The sequence below is a fragment of the Carcharodon carcharias genome, chromosome 9 (genome assembly GCF_017639515.1).
Source record: "Carcharodon carcharias isolate sCarCar2 chromosome 9, sCarCar2.pri, whole genome shotgun sequence".
Taxonomy (NCBI): domain Eukaryota; kingdom Metazoa; phylum Chordata; class Chondrichthyes; order Lamniformes; family Lamnidae; genus Carcharodon; species Carcharodon carcharias.
Genome location: NC_054475.1, coordinates 25,977,979 through 26,000,589, shown reverse-complemented (window position 1 = coordinate 26,000,589; position 22,611 = coordinate 25,977,979). Strand labels below are relative to the sequence as shown.

The window sequence follows — 22,611 nt, the reverse complement described above, 5'->3', positions numbered from 1 at the left end:
ACAGCAAACTCCATGACATGAACACAAAGTAGGTTAGTTTACCACCTCATTTGACAACAATTGCCTGTAATTTGGGCTCTCCTGAGCAGATTATGTTTAATAGCCAGTTGAACTACTTGTAACCTGTCAGTATGATGCAAACTGTTTTAAACTACGTAGAATTTTAGCAGTGAGCTTAGTGGCGATCTGCTAACTAATTGATACAACCCCATCACTTACACTGCCTGTTTATCCCAGCAGCCTGTGTCTGGTAAATGGTGCTAGCCATTCTCTATTACCATCAGCATCAATTACTTATTTCAACCCTTTCTTGGACTCGAACTCAAGTTCTGTCGAAGGGTCATGAGGACTCGAAACGTCAACTCTTTTTTTCTCTGCCGATGCTGCCAGACCTGCTGAGTTTTTCCAGGTAATTCTGTTTTTGTCTTTGTTTTGGATTTCCAGCATCCGCAGTTTTTTTGTTTTTATCAATTACTATGGTACTGTTTAACCCATATTAAGTGGGATGGCTATTTCGAGCAGTTCAGCTGTACAAACTTCAAAGTGTGATTACCCATTAACTATAGAACTTTTGGTGACTGACCTTCATGATTGATCTTCGATGGGGAGACGATCGCATAGTGACTGAGCTAGCAATTCAGAGACCCAAGCTAATGTTCTGGGGACATGGATTCAAATCCCAGCATGGCAGCTGGTGACATTTGAATTCAATTAATAAATCTGGAATGCAAAGCTGGTCTCAGTAATGGTGACAATGAAATTACCATCAATTGTAAAATTGGAACGATACAGAGAAGATTAGCATGGCCCCTGCGCAAGGATGACACGCAAATTTGTGAAGTGTTCCATATTTTAAAAAAAATATATCTCTTTGAGAAGGAAATCTGCCATCCTTACCCTGTTTGGCCGACATTTGACTCCAGACCAACAGCAATGCTGTTGACTCTTAACTACCTTCTAAAATGGCCAATCAAGCACTCGAGGGCAATTAGGGATGGGCAGCCTTGCTGGCGATGCCCACACCCCATGAACGAATTTTTAAAAAATCAACTCTTTCTTATTTGACTTTTTGCGGGTAAAGCTGGAAGGAGTTTATGTCCATTATTCAAGGTTTTCTAATTCTACTTCTCGTACCTTGTAGATTGTATAAATTACCTGACACCTTTGTAGAATTGGTCTGTGTGGATTCTGAGGCACACAGCTCCCACAACATTGGATGACCTGTCTTGTTGAGACTTGGTAGTCAGTATTAGTTAAGCAATGGGCTGCTAATCTAGTCATTTGGGTACTGTGCTAGAATCATGAACTGCTACATGTTTTTTTAACTAAGGCGCAAAGGACACTTTAAACAAACTGACAGAATGCGAGAGATGTAGAAATTTTTTTTAAAATCAGTCAAGGGGCAGTTGAATGAACTTAAAACAAAGATAAATAAAATAGTAGTGAGATTGGGCCAAGTCTCTGGGCTTTGTTGCAAAGATTTTGAAATGTACACAAGTACAATTTACCTTATCTCATTCTTTGATGTTTCCTGACCCACGACATTGAAGAGTTCACTACCAACTGACCATTGAGAAGCTCATAAAATTAAGTTTTTCCTGGCAAAGAAATATCTTAATTCATGGGCGGAAGAAGGACCAGTGCTTGCTTGTATTGCAGAATGAGAAAGACTGTTGTTACTCTCGTATCTTGTATTTTGGGCAATGACTATTTCGTGGAGAACATAGGGAAACATTAGACAGAAAAGAACCAGCTGATCTATCAAACCTGTCTGATAGTAGTGTTGCAGCTATGTCATATGCATGAAGCAAAAAAAAATCTCAACCTGCTGAGCCACTTCCCTGAAAGATGCTTCTCTTTTTTTAAAAACAATTCTAAATGTTTGGACAAATCAAAGCGAGTTCTGAGAGACTACACTGAAACATGCAAGACTAATTTTTCTGATTGTGATTCCATTTGCATTTTTTTATCAGAATACTTAATTAGATGTTAAAAATCTTGCACATGTATTTTCTGTCACCAAAACCTTTCTTCCTGTTACTTTTGAGCACCACTTTTGTGGTGATGTTTAATGGTCAACATTTATGATGGCAATTTCCTATTTCATCATCAACACTGGGCTGTCACAGCACATTTCCAAACTTCTATTTCACCACCAGGCTATTGCCTGCTTCTTCCAATTTGATGACCCTAACCTACCTCTGTTTGCAACCATTATATACCCCGGGCAAGTTTTATTGGGCTCCAACTTATTCCAGCCTTCACCTTTTGAATGAGAACATGACTTGGTTGTCTTCTTGCCACCTTCCAATTAAGCCTGTATCTTTTCACCGCAGGATTTCTTTCACTACCTTTCTGCCCCAAACCTGTTAATTTAAGTAATTCTGCCAGCCTTATTGACAGGAGGGCACAGTTACAAGTTGTGACAAGTTGTTAAATGTAGAATTTATAGTAAAACCTATGAAATGAGGACAATGTATATTTTTAAAATAACTGCCTCCAAATGTGCATTGACAAGTATTGATCCCTCAAAATATAGACTGAATCTAGCTGCTCTAATCATAAAAGTTAACTTTGGTATTACATTTGTGCATTTCTTAGTGCTTATGTGTTACCTATAAAATTCTGTTAATAGTCACCCTGCAGCAACCCAGGGAGAATGATTGTCCTATTGATGGAATCTAGTACAGTAACTTCGTACTTTGCTCTAATTCAGTTGAATTCAAAATTCATTAAAAACTGAGACCTGAGTACAAAAAGTAATTCTGAGACTATTGGGGAGTTTGTTTGGGAATTGACTTTGATTGATTGGGAATAAATCACTTGTGGAAAATGTTTTAAAACATTTTCGGATGAGAGGACATGTATGCAGGCACGATAAAGCGCTCTATGCTCAATCATATGCTTGAAATGAAAAATGTTCCTTTCCCCAGAATGAACATCCTTAGCCTTGATCAACCCAAACTACAATAAAGATTCGTTTTTCTGTTAAGCACTTAGTTGTCTCTGTTTTGTGGTGGCTCTTTCTGCTTGGCTTCTAATTAAGCTTTATGGGTTACTATTTGTACCAATTCTAATTAATATTATTTCCAAGACCAATCTTTCAGTTACAAAGAAAGATGTCGCACTTTACTGGAGAAAATGCCCTCAGGAATTTTGTATAACTATGGGGAAGAACCATGCACTGAATAAGCCTTTTCAAACTACTGCCATGCTGCTTGCCTTCCGATCTGGCAAAGCAGTTTAGTAAAAATAACTGATTTTTTTTTTATTTACAGTAAAGTTGGGAAGACAGTGGCAATACACCTGCATAGTGATTGTGATCTCCTGAAGTTCAGACCTGCTTCCAGTTATGCTACATTCTTGATGACTGGAATCTTTTAGAAGTTGTACATAAGATTGTCTCAGCTTGTTTCAATGTAATTTGATGAGCAGATATACTTTTATTTTAACAAAGGAAACAAATATATTTGACAATATTGTAACTACTGCATTACAGTTAGTTTGCATGCCCTATTCCACAATTTTCATATATTCACATTTTTGTAAGTGTGGAGGGGCTTGCATCAGCCTCATTAGATAAATGATTTCTCAGGATGGCTGGTGATGGGTACAGATTTGAAAAACATTCCTTAAAATCAGTGAAACATTTTGGCTCTTTAATATATAATGCATTCTTGCTACTGTGAATGTCTGCCTTTCCTTTTTGAAGTACCATTATCAAATGTGCATTTTTCTTAGTTTAGCATAAGTTGTTGAATTTTAATGTTTAAATGTTGACTTGATCGTTTTAATTTGACTTACTCGGACATGGATAAAACTTGAATCAGTAACTTGTTGCTATAGAGTGGCAAAACTATTTAGGCAGCAAAGCAATGACTTTGGGTGGGAAATTTGCCTGACCTTGAGGCACATCTTTTCTATTTTAAATGTAGAAATACCAAATTATGCAGAAACCTGAAGCTATTGCTATAGCTACTCGTATCAACACGGTTTATTACTGATACAAGATCAGAACATGTTGGAAAAACTCAGCAGGTCTAACAGCTTCTGTGGAGAGAAAAACAGAGTTAACGTTTCAAGTCCTTATGACTCTTCAGAGCTCTGAAGAAGAGTCGTACGGACTGGAAACGTTAACTCTGTTTTTCTCTCCACAGGTGCTGTTAGACCTGCTGAGTTTTTCCAGCATTTTCTGTTTTTGTTTCAGATTTCCAGCATCTGCAATATTTTGCTTTTATCCATGGTCTGTTAGTGATCTTTGTTTTTGGATTAAATGTTATTGGCTGAAAGCTAAAATAGCTTCAGTTGTGGTAGGTGGGAACACAGGGAGGCTTGAATGCAGTGTTGCTGAGACTTTTATTCATTTGTGGGATGTGGGCTTCGCTGTCTAGCCCACTTATTGCCTAGCCCCAATTGCCCTTGAGAAGGTGGTGATAAGCTGTCACCTTGAACCATTACAGTCAGTGTGTTGTAGGTATGCCCACAGTGCTGTTGGGGACTCCCAGGATTTTGACCCAGTGACAGTGAAGGAACGGTGACATAATTTCAAGTTAGAATGGCATGTGTGGCTCTTGCAGATGGCATGTTCCATGTATCTGCTGCCCCTATCAGCCTAGGTGGCGAGATGGAGAATTTGGAAGATGCAGTCAAACAGGGCTTGGCAAGTTACTGCAATGTATCTTGCATATGGTATACACTTCTACCACTGTGTGTCAGTGATGGGTGGGCTGCTAGTCAAGCAAACTGCTTTGTGCTGGATGGTGTTGAACTTTTTGTGCATTATTGGAGCTGCAATCATCCAAGCAGGTGGATAGTATCCCATCACGCTTCTGCCTGTTCCTTGTAGACAGTGGAAAGGCTTTGGGGAGTCTGGAAGTGAGTTGTGCTCTGCAGAATTCCCAGCCTCTGACCTGCTCTTTGTAGTATTTATATGGCTAGTCCAGTTCAGTTTCTGGTCAATGGTAACCCCCAGGATGTTGATAGTGGGGGATTCAGCAATGGTAATGCCATTGAATGTTGTGGAAATTGGTTGGATTCTCTCTTATTAGGGATGGTCATTGCCTGGCACTTGTCTGGTGCAAATGTTATTTGCCACTTAGCACAAGCCTCAATGTTGTCAAACTCTTGCTGCACATGGACGTGGACTGCTTCAGTATCTAGGGAGTTGAGAATGGTACAGAACATTGTGCAGAGCATTCCTACTTCTGAACTTATGATGGAGGAAAGGTCATTGAAGCAGTTGAAGATGGTCGGGCGTAAGACGCTGCCCTGAGGAACTCCTGCAGTGATGCCCTTGAACTGAGATGATTTTCCTCCTACAACCATCTTGCTTTTTGTCAGGTATGACTCCAATCAGTGGAAGGTTTTACCCCAATTCCTATTGACTTCAATTTTGCCTGGGCTCCTAGATGTCAGTCAAATGCTGCCTTGATATCAAGGGCAGTCACTTTCACCTCGCCTCTGGAGTTCATCTCTTTTGTCCATGTTTGGACCAAGGCTATAATGAAGTCAGTAGCTGAGTGGCCCTGGCAGAACCCAAACTGAGTGTCAGTGAACAGATTATTGCTGTTGTAAATGCAACTTAATAACACTGCTGACAACTCAATCACCTTTGCTGATGATTGAAGTAGACTGATGGAGGTGAAATTTTGCTAGGATGGATTTGTCCTGCTTTCTGTGGGCAAGACGTACCTGGGCAATTTTCCACATTGCTGGGTAGATGCCACTATTGTAATAGCACTGGAACAACTTGGCTAGGGGCACAGTTAGTTCTGAAGCACAAGTCACCAGTTCTATTGCTGGAATGTTGTAAGGGCCCATAACCTTTGCAGTATCCAATGACTTCAGCCATTTCTTGATTTCGCATGAATGGAATTGAATTGGCCAAAGACTGGCATCTCTGCTGAGGACCAGTGGAGGAGGCCAGGATGGATCATCCATCAGCATTTCTGGCTGAAGATAGCTGCAACAGTTTCTGCCTTATATTTTGCACTTGATACGCTGGGCTCCTCCATTATTGGGGATATTTGAAGAATCTAGAAATCCACATAGGTATGTGGGGGTGGTGCGGTGGAAGAGGTAGAAAGCAACTCGAACCTGGACATAGTTGGAATTATAGCTAAATGTGGCTGACATCAGGAATTAGGATTTAATGCGACCAAGTTGCTAGCTTGTAGCTTCTAAATACTTCTCTAGCTTTACCTGCGCAGGGAAAACTTGTCATATTTTGTTTCTGGATTCAAGGTACTGAATATTATCTAAGAGAATTTAATACTGAAGGTATTATGAATTTGTTTAGCATCCTGCTATTGGAGATTTACTTTCCTTTATGTTGAGGATGTTACTGTGTGTATTTTTTTTAAATGGCCAGTTTAGCATTACACAAAGTCAAGCTAAAGAACTCAGATGGTTTCTATTTGTGACAGTTTTGTGAAATTTGCTGAGTGGAATGAACATCTTGAAGAAATATCCACCAAGAAATATTCATAACATTTGATTACATAACTTCTCAATGAAAGAAAGATTCGCTTGAAGCCCTGGTGGCTGAAAGCTGGGATTATTTGATTGAAATGAAATGAGAGGCCAGAGGCTGTTTTTTAACACCTTTGTTTTAAGAATTTAAAATTCTGCAATCAAAATAATTAAATACAGATATTTTGGAAGCAAACTCTAATGGAGTGACTTATCATTATCATCTTACTGTATTATGAATGCTAATTTATAGTGGGACCAGTCAGATCAAATGTTTCTTTTGATTTCTGGATGCATTTATGCAGCTTTCTGGCTGACTGCTTTCCTTAAAATGCAGTATCTGTAAACTGGCCCAAGGCTGGTTGTGCAAATTATTGAAGGAACGAGCTTGCATTTAACAGACCAGGCAAGTTTTGGCTACAGGTCTGAAACCTGTGCTGATGCCCAAAGTGATGAATCACTTAGAACAAGATTGCTTGACAAAGCGGGACAGTTTGCTATTGCGTAAAAGTTCTATCTATTCTTTATGTGCCCCATGTTGATTGAACTTTAGGTAAAATAAATCATTCGCATGGAATTTTACAAACCCGATGGCATTTGTGCTGCCTCCCTGAAAGTGCTATCCACTTAATCCCATTTGCTTCTTGTTTCCCTGTACCTTTTCACCTTTCTAAAGTATTTATCACTTCCCTTTCATTACACTTTCACCCACTGTTATTTTTGGTAGAGCATTCCACATCCAAACAATCCTCTGTGTGTAAAAAAGACTTCTAATCTTTCAGTGGTGATTTTAAATGTCCTTTGGTTGTTGACTGATCAAACAGTGGAAATATTTCCTTGTTTACCTTCACAAAACATTTGGAGCACTACCATCGTATCTCCTTTTCAGAACTCAATTTCTTTTAACACCACAGATGAGGGGCAATATTATCTAATGAATCTCTTCACCATCCCCACAGCTTTGTCATCATTCTTAAGGTAACACAACCACGTGTTGCATCTGAACCAATAATATGCATGGGTTTAGAATTTTTTCTTTTTTGCTTTTTGTATTCTGTGCCCCAGTTTGTAAAACTTAAGATTCCATGTTTTTATTTTACAGCTTCATTATTTGATCTTGTTTAAATATACATAAAGCTCTATCCTTTACTGCTTTCAAAGCTGTAACTTTTAGGCATAATTCTTCATTCACACTCTTTCTTACTACCACCTCTCATTTCTCCGTATCACATTTCATCTACCCTCCTGCCAATTAACTTTACTACGTCCTCTTGAATTTGTTATGGTTATCTTCATAGTTAACTGTACTCTGGCATTGTGCCTTCTTACCCTAGTCTGGATCAATACTATATATTGGGCTAGAATTTCACTGATGCACTGTTATTTACTGAAACTCCATGAGAGTCTCAGCAGCACATGCCCAGTTGTGTAAAAATAAAATTTCTTTCAGAAATTAAACTATTTTTAGTATGTTTGGAAATTAATTTTGGTGGGCTCCATTCTCATGTACCTTTTGAAGGAATTAAACAAAATGGATTCTGTGCAAAACATGTGTTGGGTGCAAATTAATGATACTCCCAGGATTGACATATCCACAGTCCATTTGCTTACATCATCAGTTCTGCGTATGGTCTAACTTTTCAAGCTTTTTAAAAAAAAATGGTTAGCGTGAATTCGTGACTGGAACCCGATTTAAAAAATTCTTGAAAGAAAGACTTGCATTTATGTAGTGCTTTTCATGTCCACTGTACGTCTCAAAGCACTTTAGAGTGACTGAAGTACTTTTTGAAATATAATCACTGTTGTAACGTAGGAAACATGACAGCCAGGTTGCACACAGCAAACTCTTTCAGCAATGTGACAATGGCCAGGACACTTCGGATAACTCCCCTGCTCTTTGAAATTTTGTCATGGGATCTCTTACATCCACGTGAGCAAGCCGATTTAACATTTCATCTGAAAGACAACACCTCCAACAGTGCAGAATCCCATCAGTACTGCATTGGAGTGTTTGCCTTGAATCTTTGTGCTCAGTCCCTGGGTTGACACTTGTCTCAGTCAGTGTTCAGATTTCAAGAATGCTATCCACAGAACCATGACTGTTATATAAGACTTTATTGGATATTGAAGAGGCACCATAGATAGATTTGGGCAGATGCATGGTAAATAAAATTTACTGCATTTTGGTGGGATGGATGAGAAGTGGCATATAAACTAAGTAATTCAATTTTAAAGTTTCTGCAAAGCAGAAGCACTTGGCATATGCATACAGATATTTGAATGTGACAGGACAAGTTGATACAACTGTTAAAGCATTTTAGATCCTTGACTTTAGTCAATGCAAAGAGTAAAAAGCAGGGAAATTATGCCAAGTATTTTATAAATTACTGGTTAGGCCTCAGCTGGAGTATTCCAATTTTGGGCACCAGTAGGATGTTGAGGCCTTAGAAGAGATGCACAAGAGATTTATTAGAATGGTACCAGAGATGAAGAGCTTCAGTTATGTGAAGACTGGAAAAGCTGGTGTTGGTTTCCTTTGAAAAAATAAGCTTAAGAGATTTAATGGGGAAGTGCAAAATCAGGATTTTTTTTTGATGGAGGAAAGACCATCTCTCAGTTGCAGAATAGTTGGTAACAGGAGAACAAACTTACGGTGATAGAACCAGAGGTGGCATGAGGAAATTTTATTTTGCAGTGAGTTGCAATCTAGAATGTATTGGCTGATAGCATGGAAGCAGATTTTGCAGTCACATTTGAAAGGGAATTGTATAAATACTTGGATGAAAAATGCAGGGCTATGAAGAAAGAGTAGAGAGTGGGTGAGGGGTGAGATTAATTGACTAGCTCAACCAAAGATTTGAATGGCCCCTTTTCTGTGCTGTCTAATTCTATGGTTCTATCACTCATGTTCCCAGCTTAAAAATTGCTGTTGTGTAGGTAGACCACTGTTATTTCTAAGCCCTGCTAGTTACATCTTCACAAAACTTGCAGGTTTGTGAAACATGATTTCTCTTTCATAAATCCATGACTCTGCCTAATTCTACCACAGGTGTACATGTTAAATTCAATGCCAGAAGTTTGCTTCTTCTTTGGTCTCCATCAGGTAAACAACCGCAGTAAGCAGTAACTGAGACCCTCAATCACTTTAAATCTAGATTTTAAATTTATATTTAAGAAAATAATTACTTGCACACAATGACATTTATTCAATTGTTTCCAGGTAAACTTTCCAAAAGGGCAACTGCAGCAAACTAACTTTCGTACATTTCCCTTAATGATTTGCCTTTACAATATGTTAAAAAAAAAATCAGATCCATAGATGTCACTTTACGTTATGGTGATGATAACATCAGACATCTATTACAGCAAATTAAGTGTAAAGATTTCCTCCAGCATCCTAAAATCCCAGATAATCCCATAGCTTGCAGCAACAAAAGATTATAGGACCATAAAATGTAGGAGCAGAAGTAGGCCATTCGGCCCATTGAGTCTGCTCTGCCATTTTGAGATCATGGCTGATCTGATAATCCTCAACTCCATTTTCCTGCCTTTTCCCCATAGCCCTTGATTCCCTTGTTGATTAGAAATCTGTCTATTTCAACCTTGAATATACTTAATGGCCCAGCCTCTACAGCCCTCTGCGGTAAAGAATTCTACAGATTCACCACCCTCTGAGAGAAGAAATCCCTCCTCATATCTGTCTTAAATGGGCGACCCCTTACTCTGAGATTATACCATCTGGTCCTAGATTCTCCCAGAAGGAACAGCCTCTCAGCATCCACCCTGTCAAACCCCCTAAGAATCTTTTATATTTCAACAAGGTCGCCTCTTATTCTTCTAAACTCCAATGAGTACAGGCCCAACCTACTCTACCTCTCCTCATAAGAAAACCCCTCCATACCTGAGATCAACCTAGTGAACCTTCTCTGGACTGCCTTTAATGGCAGTATATCTTTTCTTGGATAAGGGGACCAAAACCATTCACCGTATTCTAGGTGTGACCTAATTAGTGCCTTGTATAGTTTTAGCTAGACTTCCCTATTTTCATGCTCCATTTGCTTTGAAATAAAAGCCAACATTCTATTTGCCTTCCCTATTATCTGCTGAACTTGTCTACTAGCTCTTTGTGATTCATGCACAAGGACCCCCAAATCCCCCTCTGCTACACTTTCTGCAGTCTTTCTCATTTTAAATAACATTCAGCTCCTCAGTTCTTCATGCCAAAGTGCATAACCTCACATTTTCCCACATTATATTCCATTTGCCAAGTTTTTGCCCACTTAACCTGTCTATGTCCCTCTGTGTCATCCTCACCACTTGCCTTCCCACTTGTTTTTGTGTCATCTGCAAACTTGGCAATAGTACATTCACATCTCTCATCCAAGTCATTAATATATATTGCAAATAGTTGTGGCCCCAGCACTGATCCCTGTGGCACTCTGCTAGTTCCAGGTTGCCATCCTGAAAATGCCCCCCTTATCCCAACTCTGTCTTGCACTAGTTAGCCAATCCTCTATCCATGCTAATATACTACCTCCAACACCATGGGCTCTTATCTTATTAAGTAGCCTTATGTGCAGTACCTTATCGAACGTCTTTTGGAAATCCAAATATATTACATCTACTTGCTCCCCTTTATCTATTCTGCTTGTTCCCTCCTCAAAGAATTCTAATAAATTTGTCAGGCATGCTTTCCCCTCCATGAAGCCATGCTGACTCTGCTTATTATAATTTGCATTTCTAAATGCTCTGCTATTACATCCTTTATAATAGACTCTAACATCTTCCCAATGATGGATGTTAAGCTAACTGGCCTCCAGTTACCTTTTTTGTCGTCTTCCCTTTTTAAATAAGGGTATTACATTGGCAGTTTTCCAGTCCTCTGGGACTTTTCCAGAATCTAAGGATTATTGGAAGATTACCACCAGTGCGTCCACTATCTCTGTAGCGACTTTTTAATATCCTAGGATGCAACCCAGCAGGTCCAGGGGACTTATTGATCTTTAGCACCATTAGTTTCCCTAGTTCTTTTTATCTAGTGATAGTTATTGTACTTATTTCTTCCCCGCCTTTTGATTATTTAGTATTTATGGTATGCAATTAGTGTCTTCTACCGTGAAGACTGAAGCAAAGTATTTATTCAACTCCTCTGCCATTTCCTGGTTCCCCATTATTATTTCCCCAGCCTCATTCTCTAAGGGGCCTATGTTCACTTTGGCCTCTCTCTTCCTTTTTATATATTGAAAGGAACTATTACAGTCTGTTTTTATATTACTTGCTAGTTTACCCTCAAAGTTTATTTTCTCCCTCTTTATTGTTTTTTTGGTCATCTTTTGTTGGTTTTTAAAACTTTCCCAATCCTCTGGCTTACCACTAATTTTTGCCACATAGTATGTTTTTTTTTCAATTTGATACTATCCTTAACTCCCATGGTTGGTTTACTCCCCTCGTATCCATCTTCCTCGTTGGGATATATTTTTGTTATGATTCATGAAATATTTTCTTAAACGCCTGCCATTGTACAACCGTCTTTTCTGTTAAACTCCTTTCCCAGCCCAATCCAGAAACTCTGCCCTCATTTCTCTGTAATTACCTTGATTTAAGTTTAGCACAGTTGTTTCCGACTCAAGCTTCTCACTCTCAAACTGAATGCTAAATTCTATCATATTATTTCCTAGGGGATCTTTTGCTCTGAGATTTATTAAACCTGCCTCATTGCACATTACCAGATCCAAAATAGCCTGATCAGATCCACAATATATTGTTCTAGGAAACTGTCCCGAATGCACTCTGAATTCTTGCTCACGGCTTCCTCTGCCAATTTGATTTTCCCAATCTACATGAAGATTACAGTCCACCATGATTAATCTACTGCCTTTTTTTTAACATGCCCCCATTATCTCCTGATTTATTCTCTGTCCTACAGTATAGCTACTGCTAGGGGGCTTATAGACTACTCCCACCAGTGTCGCCTTCCCCTTGTTATTTCTTACCTCTGCCCATATGGACTCTACATCTTCCGATCCAAGATCATTTTTTGCTATCTTACTTATTCCATCCCATACTAACAAAGCTACCTCATCATCCTTACCTTCCTGTCTGTCCTTTTGAAAAATCTCACACCCCTGAATATTTAGTTCCCAGCTTTGATCTCCTTGTAACCATGTCTAAGACCATACCCATTAACCTCTATTTGTGACAATTCATTTATTTTGTTCTGAATACTGCGTGCGTTTAAGCAAAGAGCCATTAATTTTGCCTTTTCACCAGTTTTTTTCTGTCTTTGACTCTATTTGCTGCTTTTTTTTAAATGTTTGTACACTCTGTCCCTTTCTGTTACACTCTGGGTATCAATACCTAACTAGCTACCCTGAAAAGCTGCCATACCCCTTTGTTTTGTAAGACTATGTACCCTGTCTCCAGAACCCTCCCCCACCTCCTATTTAGTTTAAAGCCCTCTCTACAGCCCTAGTTATTTGATTCACCAGGACACTGGCCCCAGCACGGTTCAAGTGAAGACCATCCCACTGGAACAGCTCCCTTCTACCCCAGATCAGTGCAACACCCAAACTGTTGTTGAGCTTGCTATGGCAGGACCATTCACTATGTAGCACCATTCATGACTTCAAAATATCTTAAAGCACTGCAAGACTTTTGAGGTACAGCCAAAATAATGTATACAGGAAAACATGGCAGCCAACCTTGGTCTCCCAAATAACAGTGAGATAAATGACTAGATATTCTATGAAAAGTATTGGTTGAAGCAAGAATTCTGGAGGAGATTCTCTTGCTGACCTTCAAAGTGTAAGCGGGTCTGTTATGCACATCTGATATGACTTCAGTTTAGTGTCTGCTTCAAAAGATGGCACCTTTTTATAGTGCAGCACTCCCTCAGTACTGCATTAAAATGCCAGTTTAAAATGTGTACAATCTCTGGAGTGGGGCTTGAATGCACAATGTTTTGACTCGGGCAGATGTGCTCCATTGGAGAGGAAGCACAGTTGCCACAAAGGAGCAATTGTGAACCATCTTTGTGGTCTGGCACCTGATTGTAATGGATCACTGCAATTTAACTTTGATGTGGATGATGAGCTGATAGATTTCATGTTCCAACGTGAGCTAATTTTGGCAGGAATAGGGCAAAGAAGGCAAGTACTGATGTCACATTTCTGTTCCATGGGGTGCTTCCATTACTGTGAATAATGTTTTTGCTTTGTTCATTCTACTAGTGGCTGTGTTTAAAATTTGTTTTTGTTCATGCATGCATCTGTGTAATGCAAGAAGGAAAACATTGAATATAACCACTGCAATTGTGCATCCAGAATTCCTTTCCGAAGCAAAGCTATTTTTTGAATTTGGATTTATACTTTCCCTCTTCTTGCATACTAAAAGTTCCTTTTAAATATAAGAATATTGAAATTTTAATTACTAATGACTTGAACCTTTGTGGTCACTTTTAAATATGTAAATACAATACCCTGTACTACTTTTAGTTTTGTAAAATCAGCTACATTTGATCAGATTAGAATACATAGGAATTATCAATAAAAAAAATTGTTGGAGCAAGATGTAGTACTTATTCCAAATTTACTATTATATTTGGGTAAGAATTGCTTGTTTAAAACAACTAACGCTGACTTTAATGTTCTAAACTCAATTCCTTAAAAACTAGGTCAGATTATATATTTAGCTTATTCATTTCAGGAATCAAAAGCCTGTCTTTTGAGACGGGTTTCTCAAACTTGATTCACCATTTTATGTTGACAGTTCATCTCCTTATTCTGAAGCCACAAGAATTCACTTTTGAGTGACTTCCTATCCATTTTTTTTGAATTTACCATTCCAATGTCAAGAAATCAGAAACCATTACCTGTTTCCAGGTCTCTGCCAAAAATGTTCTTGAGTCAGACACTAGGAACAATTATCTGTCTGTGCACAATGGCAACAGCCCAGAATAATAACTATTTGTTTGGGGAAAGTGTCTAGTCTCAATTTGTCAAGGTTAGCTTAAGGCAGTTGGGGCAGTACAATTGGTCTCTGCAATTACAGGGTTTGTGAGGTGGGGGATGGAATGGCTGGGATTTTTGCACCTGACCTGTTATCCAGTTACTCCTCAAAGCAAGTTTGTGCGCTTTTTTTTTTAAAAGAGTCATCCATGTTTGTTCTCAAACCCAATAACTAACTAACTTTGCACCATCTATGCTTGTATATTAAGAATGGCTACTTGTACAAAGTACCAGAGGGCACTTGAAGCCGAGGGAACTCTTTCCTCAGCAGGATGTGTACATCCTCCTAAGTATAACTTGCTATCCTCCCCCTCCACTTTCAGAAATGTCACCAAAGAGGTTTTTTCGTTCCAACGTTTTCCCTCCTGTTTCATTTGCTTTTTCTCCCTTCGCTCTGTAAAGCATTGAACTCTCTATATGAAAGAAAAGCTATAAATATTAGTTATTCTAATAATCTGGCACTCGGTGAGGGTCAAAGGCATGCAATCAAGAGGTGGAAATATATGGAAGATGAGGCAGATTCTTAGCTTATTGATCAATTATACTGATCAATCACGCTAATCAATCACAGCACAGATATTGTAAGTCTTTATTTAGTTCCATTTAAAAGCTCATTGGTTGAAAAGCTGAGATAACTCTGGAGATGATTTGCCACACCCCAGTTCCTTGTCTGAGCTGTTTCTTTGACTCGGCCTGTAAATTCTTTTCCGTTGCTTTATGTCCCACCTTTGGTTGCTTCTTATCCTCACAGTGTAAGTAAACAAGCTGCTAGTTATAAATTAGAGGGTGGAAAACTTCTGCTCAGAATTCTTCAGTGCTATACTTTGTTGGCTGTTGAAGCACACAAGTGTCCTGATGAAGGCCAACACTCCAGCAGTGCCTCCCTTACTACTTGATTAGCAACCTGTCTGACAGCCCAGTAGCAGGTCCAGGAAGAGAAACCATAGGCCCTGATGCTTTTCTTACTTCTGGGCCTCCTATCCCCACTTCTTCCCACCCGCAACCATTAACTCTCCCCCTTACATCCTTTCTGGGCACCCAGTTGGGAGCCATAGTCACGGTGGGGGCAGTTTTAAATAGGTTTAACAAAACTTCTTGGTTTGTGCACTCTCTTCCCCTATTTATAAAGCCCATCAAAAGCTTAAGTTTCAGTATGATATACTTTACAACCATGGCTTTGTCAGACAATTACACACAGCGTGGTCATATTATGCAACCAACTCTTGCTTATTTGAACCTGGTCCTATGCAATATTTAGGCAGCAACATCCAAAAAACCTGAACCTTAGAAGAACTGCAAACAACAATCCCATGTAGAAATGAGAACATCTTGTACTAATAGTGACAAATTCTATTGGTACATTACTCTTGGAGTTGAAACCAGGAGTTAAAATGGCAAACTTTCCAGTAAGTTAGCACCAACCAATTGACCTGCAATAATATTCTATTCTATTCACACAAGTAGGCCCTTTTTAACTGCAAAATTACACTTTTTTTTGTATTGTGATAAATATTTTCTGATTTTTAAATTGAAACATAGACCCGATGTGGAATATATAATATGAGAGCAAAGTACTACAGATGGAAATACTCAGTAGGCTAGGCAGCATCCGTGGAGAAAGAAACAGAGTCAACACCTTGGGTCCACGACCTCTACTAGTTCTTGCGAGGGGTTTCCGACCTCTTGTTTCCTCTATGCACTGATGCAGCCAGATGTGTTGAACATTTCCAACATTTCCTAACTCTGTTGGAGCAAAGATAACCCCTTTTAGCCAGTCTTCCAAAGAGCAATCGGACTTCTTGTAACACATTCACACTTTTTTTTCTGAATTAAACTGCATCTGCCCCATCTCTGACCCTTCCTATACCCTCCTAGTTTACGTCCTGCTACAGTCTTTTACCAGCACTCACTCACCCGGGGGCATGGGAGGTTTGGAGATTAATATCGCTGAGGACGAGCTCAGGGGGGCTGCGAAAGTAGTAATATATGCTTCCTCTTGGCCCTACCTTACAATCCAGCTGCACTGGGCCTTGCTGAAACCACCGCTCCTCCTCCTGGCCTCCTCACTCCGCCATCACGGCTCCCCTAGCCCTTCAGTTAGTTGGCCAGCACCTGCATGGGAGGGCAAGAGTGCAGCTGAGGGCAGACGACATCATCCAGAATGCGCCCTGGCTGCCACAAAAAATGGCCACACCAACCTGGGCTCTCGTTCCAGGATAATTGGAGTCGTGTGCTGGGCTTTTTCCCAGAGCAGAGCACCCACTACGCACTTGTGTGCAAGTGCATTGAGGTATGAGGTGGCCACTTGAGAGAAGGTAATGCTGCAAGGGCCCTCCTCACAAAAAATAAATCAGTCCAAATTCAAGAGTGCAATACACTGCATTACCCATCTCAGCATTTTCATTTGGCTATTTTAATATGATGATGGGATGTATTTCTTCCACCATATAATGCTTGTGTCTCAAATAAATGCAAATAAAATGGTTGGTGTTAAACTTTAAGCGTGCTCACCTGCATTGCAGTATAGTCTTTCTGCAGCTAGGTGGTGGAGTATTTGCTGCTTGTGCTTTTGGAAGACTGGCAGTTCGAAAGCTGATCACTGCCTGCAGTGCACCCTGGCAGAGGCAGCTCAAAATTTGTCGATGGCTTTACAGAGAATCTCTGATCTGACTTCAGGGTTGCCATTGTCAATGGGTATCAGAGCTTCATGCAGGTATTATAAATTGTATGTAAGTTAACCATTTTAAAATGCTGTAAAGTTGAAGCTTTTGTACAGCTTGTTCAAATTATGATATTAAATGGGACAGAACCTTTTTAATTGCCAGCATTTGTTTCTTTTAGATAATTATGCAAATAGATTGTAAGTGATTTTATGGGAAATACGAAGTAAAATGGATATTGGTTTATAGTTGCGGCTTCCCGTAATATCTCTCTTCATGGCTGCTTTTTTTTAGCATTACCAGAGAATTGATATTCTGATCAGGTATACTGTGGGGAAAGCAGTGTTTTGATAAAGTGTTCACATTTCCATGTAAGCACTAACCTTACTAGTCACAAGCAGGTGTGCAAAACTGCTAAGCTTTTGTGTGCTTGTTAGAAAAAGGCTACGTGAGCTTGCTTTTATTGGGTTTATTCCCTGGGAGGGAAGAATGCAGCCTTGATATGCCGACATAGCTATTTTTGTCGGTTGATTCTAGTACATTCATTGATCAATTTGTTCTGGTTCCCTGGTCATTAGCGTTTTGTTGGTTCTATGTATTGTATTTATTTTTAGCTGTGTTGCAAGCTTGTCAATTTTATTTCATGCAGGGGTGGGGGGTGGGGGTAGTCAAGCATTATTATAGATTGTCGCTATCCAGATGCAAGTCGTGTGTCCTTAATATTGCTTTCTTTTCTGCGCCACAAAAGGGGATGCCGAATTGTTGGCACATTATAATTTGCATTATTGAACATTTGTTTAATATGCTTTGACATTAGAAGCACACATTGGATGAAAACATAAAATGTCTACATGATGCTGAGAACATAAATTGTATCTGAAGTGGCAGCAGTGTGGTGAACATGATTAGGATAAACTCAGTTTGAAGATTTTTATTTTGGTGGAGGGGTGAGGTGGATCAATGTTTAGTTCAAAATATTGGAATTTTGATCATTGAGCTAGAGGCCATGAGCACTGAGTGGGTGACTAATTAGAGCAGTAAACAGGAACTTAGGTGATGGCAAAGATGAAGCTTTAAAGCCTCGTTAAATAATTTAAAATACTATTTGGTTTGCATCAACAAATTTCAGTCTAGAAATATTAACTTTCTCCCTTCATTTGCTGTAGCGGAACCACCAGGTAGGTTACAAGATTTTTGAAAAATAAATGTTGTTATGGCCACGTGAGGAAGGGTACAAATGACACCCCTATCCTACTGCTCCAAGTCTTGACTATAACAGGATTTTTGGGAATTTAGAAGGATGATGGTATTCACTGTCTGTGCTTAACCATTTATGTGCTGGTTGTAAAGAAACTAGGCTTTCTTGAGTTTAAAACAAAAAGGAATTGGTTTTTATTGAGTTGGAAACTTACCCAGGCGAAGATGTAAAAAGAAATATTTAAAAAGGACCTTTGCAACCCACGTTCATGCGCACTAGATAGTTACTTTCTTAGTCAAACTAAAGTTCAATGCTGAAAGGTTTTAAAAAGAAGTGAACTCTCAATCTTCAGCTCCTTTGCTGGTATCTTGCAGAAATTTTTCATGTTTGTTAAAATGGAAGATTTCTTGCCCACTTATTGACTTGCTCAAGTAGATATCAAGATTCTTCTGTACTCAAATGTAACTCACGTGTACAAACTAAAGCACATCTGCAAAATTATGCCATGTGTAGGATTAATTCTGCATTCAGTGGATTGGGTCAGATTATAGACTTGCGTGACTGGGCTATTCCATCCACTGTGTAGACTGTCTGATGTAATACTGATCATCTCAAATTTGACTCTGGTCTTTTGCCAGTGGTGGTAACGTTGGGGTTATTTAAGGTTAGAGATGGGATATTTCACTGGGGTGCCCTCTTCTGATATCAACAGCTGGTCCTAAAAAAAAAAGTAAGCGTTTTGACTAACTGAAGATAAGATTGAGCTTGACTAACCATGTGTCTCTTTCATCTTTCAGGGTTTTGAATAGCCCATTGGTGCTCCCTGTCTAGACTTGCATATAAAGAGATGTTAATGTGAATCAGGCACTGTTCCCTAGCTTGAGTCTTTACCTATAGGAAATGAGGTGAAAGCATAATCAAACAAATGAAGAGGGCTTTCAGAGCGCATACCTCTGCCAATCTGTGTTAACTGGGCATTATTAAATTCACGCAGCTCTTCCTTGAGGCTTTTCCCTGCCTGGTTGATGCTCTGTAACTACAAAGGTGAAGAAAAATCTTTTTATTCAGAGCTTCCATCTCACTGAGGAGGCTCCAGGCCAATCCACGTCCAACAATCTGCTGTTTAAAAACTCTCCTCACACTTTAGCAGCTGTAAGAAATTCATCACAGCAGCTGAGTCCAACCCACAACATTCACAACCAATCAGCAACATTCTCTTTAGAGCAACCCACAATATACTTTTCCAAAAAAAATAGTTTGCCCTTTCGATGCTTACAAATTCTTTAAAAAAAAACAATTACAGGATTTGGGCCTGCAACTTCACCAAAAACTAATCAGCTCTTCCTTGGGCCATACCCTATTTGTTTTCCTATATGTGTACCATGTTTCATTGAAATCTGTCCATTAGTTTTTTTGAGATATATAGTTTACAGACAGACAAACAGGTGAAAACATCACACTGCTTACTTCCAGTGGCCTTTGTAAAAAAAAATACAAATGCTGCAAAATTCCAGAAAAATCACATTTTGCTGTTATGACCATGTCTAGATCGCACAAGGTACAATAAAATCTCCAGTTACTTGAACCATGAAATATTCTGGACCATTTGAGGTGGTAATGCTTCAGAACGCAATGCTGTAGCAATCTAATTTTCAAAGCAAGTGCATTTTTTAAATTTAAAAAAATCAAATTGAAAAAAATGATAGTGGTAATCTAAATTTAGATTTTAACTTTTAGTGCTGCTTTGTGCAGGTTTATGCTTCAAGGTTCATACATGTATGCATAAATAGGAAGGAATTTGTTTATTAACGCTGGATTTAAAGTCACTGAGGGGAGGAAGCATCTGCCATTTGACATTGGCAGATCTTATCTAGACTCACTGCTTGAAAAATTCTAATTAATTAATAGAAATGATCCAGCTCCTCTAGAACCAAAGAGCTGCATGAAATAACTTTGTTTGGAACTGAAATAAAGAAATTATGAACATGTTCTAAACTGGTTGCACTACCTACTGAAGAGAATTGCTGAATTCCTGAAGACTACTGTCCTCCAATATAAAAGCAAAAAATACTGGTTTTTACAAAGTCGTGTTTTTTTTCTGTACACTTTAAAGTACTGTTTGAGTGGGAGACTTACCTGCTGAGAAATTTCATGCAGTTTGTTTTATTATTATTTCTGATACCACACTAAATGAAGAGTAATGATATATGGGTGGGGGAAACCAGGAAAAAGGATAGTAATGTCAGGCTGAAAATGTTTGGCAAGTCATAAATCCTAGAGTGAATCGGTCTCAATTGTACCATGTTTTAGTTTCCCTCACTGCACTGTCAAGCTTAATACTCTTACGAATCATTGTGCTTGATTTTTTAAATAAACTATTCTTCCAAGAATGATTACCACATTTTAACCTATCACGTTAATCATAATTGTACACAATTTACTTTTATTCAACATAATGCGGCAGTATTAGTGACATTTCTACTTTAGAAGTCTGTCTTTGGTTTACCTAATTGGGTCTCATATTTGCAATTGCCTTGTATAAATTTTTCTGCAGTATGGTTGTGTTCTTTAAAGTTTGACTAGAGCAAAATTGCAAGTACTGCCTAATTTATTCTGCTGCATAAATGACAGGTGAAAATTTTCTTCAAAGGGGTCATCAGAGACTAATGTCTCCCCTTCAGTTTTCCCTGCCCTAGTTCCCTGCCTGCAATGGAATGACACAATTTTTGTATTTAAGAGGTTAGAGGTGAAAGAAACAGAAGAATGAAGATTATACCAATCTATAATTGTGAGGTATCTAAGCTATTGGAGAGCATTGCTGAAAGGTTAGTTTTCTGCACTCTTGATTTTATAAGCCAGTGAATTTACAGCACAACTTTCATGTTTACTGTGGTAATGTCTGACTTTGCTGCTACAAGTTTCTAAGATTGTGAAGGGTTGAAAATCATCTTTTGTGAATTAAATTTTGAACCTTTTAATTTAGGTCTAGAGGACCTGGTTCTACAATACAGAACTGCTTGGAAGATAATTAGGGATGTTTTGTTCTGTCTCCCTGTATTCACCATTTTCTGTCAGCTTGCTTCATGGTCAGCTGGCAAGATAGGGTAGCAAATAAACTCATACACATCTGTAAGGCAGGACATTAAATATATGTAAGTTATGCTATGGTGCATGATATGAATGTTCTCTGAAGAAAAGCATATATAGAAGCTGTGTTGGCCATGCGGCATCTTGAGCCTGCTTTGCCATTCAACAAGATCATAAGCTACTCTGATCTTGACCTCAACTCTACATTCCTGCCTTTTTGTCATAACCCTTGGCTCCCCTGCAGTTCAAAAATCTATCTGCCTCAACCTAGAAGATATTAAATGACTTGGCCTCCACAGCTCTCTGGGGTCGAGAATTCCAAAGATTCACAAGCCTCTGAGAAAAGAAATTCCTTATCTCCTTAAATAGGAGACCCCTTTACAGAAACTGTGTCCACAACTCCAGATTCCCCCACTAGGGAAAACACCCTCTCAGCATATATCCTTTCAGGCCCCCTCAGAATCTTATGTGTCAATAAGATCACCTTTAAATCATTTAAACTCCAGTGAGCACAGGCCCAAGCTGCTCAACCTTTCTTCTAAGACAACCTGTTCATTCTAAGAATCAACCTAGTTGCCTGCAATGCAAATCCTTAAAAAAGAAAACCAAAGCTGTATGCAGTGCTACATATGAACGTGAATTAGAAGCAGGAGTAGGCCATTAAGCCCCTTGAGCCTGCTCCACCATTCATTAATGTCATGGCTGAACTGATTGTGGCCTCAATGCTATTTTCTGCCTGTTCCTGATACCCCTTTGACTCCTTTGTTAGTCAAGAATCTATCTGCCTCTGCCTTCAAAATATTCAATGACCCTGCCTTCACCACTTTCCGGGGAAGAGAGTCCTACCGCTTCACGACGCTCTTGAGAAAAAACTTTCTCTTCATCCCTGTCTTAACATGGGAGACCCCTCATTTTTAAACTGTCCCCTGGTTCTGGTCTTCCCCACAAGGGGAACTATCATCTCAGCATCCAGTCTGTTAAACCCCTCAGGAACTTGTATGTTTCAGTAAGTTCACCTCATTTTTGTAAACTCCAATGGATACAGTTCCAACTTGTCCAACCTTTCTTCATAAGATAACCACTCATTCCAGGAATCTGTCAAGTGAACCTTCTCTGAGCTGCTTCAAATGTAATTTTGTGTTTCTCTTAAATAAGGAATCTTGACATGGTCTCACCAATGCCCTGTACA

General features: G+C 39.1%; 1 protein-coding gene and 1 non-coding gene across 2 annotated transcripts in view; both read left to right on the top strand.

Annotated features, from left to right (window-relative positions):
* The window catches only part of LOC121281847 (SRSF protein kinase 1-like), an 85,109-nt gene that overhangs the window by 22,797 nt on the left and 39,701 nt on the right, over positions 1 to 22,611 (top strand). The gene's annotated exons all lie outside the window — the stretch shown is intronic.
* Positions 746 to 855, top strand: LOC121282707. Its single transcript, XR_005944123.1, has one exon. It is a non-coding gene; the product is annotated as a U6 spliceosomal RNA (small nuclear RNA).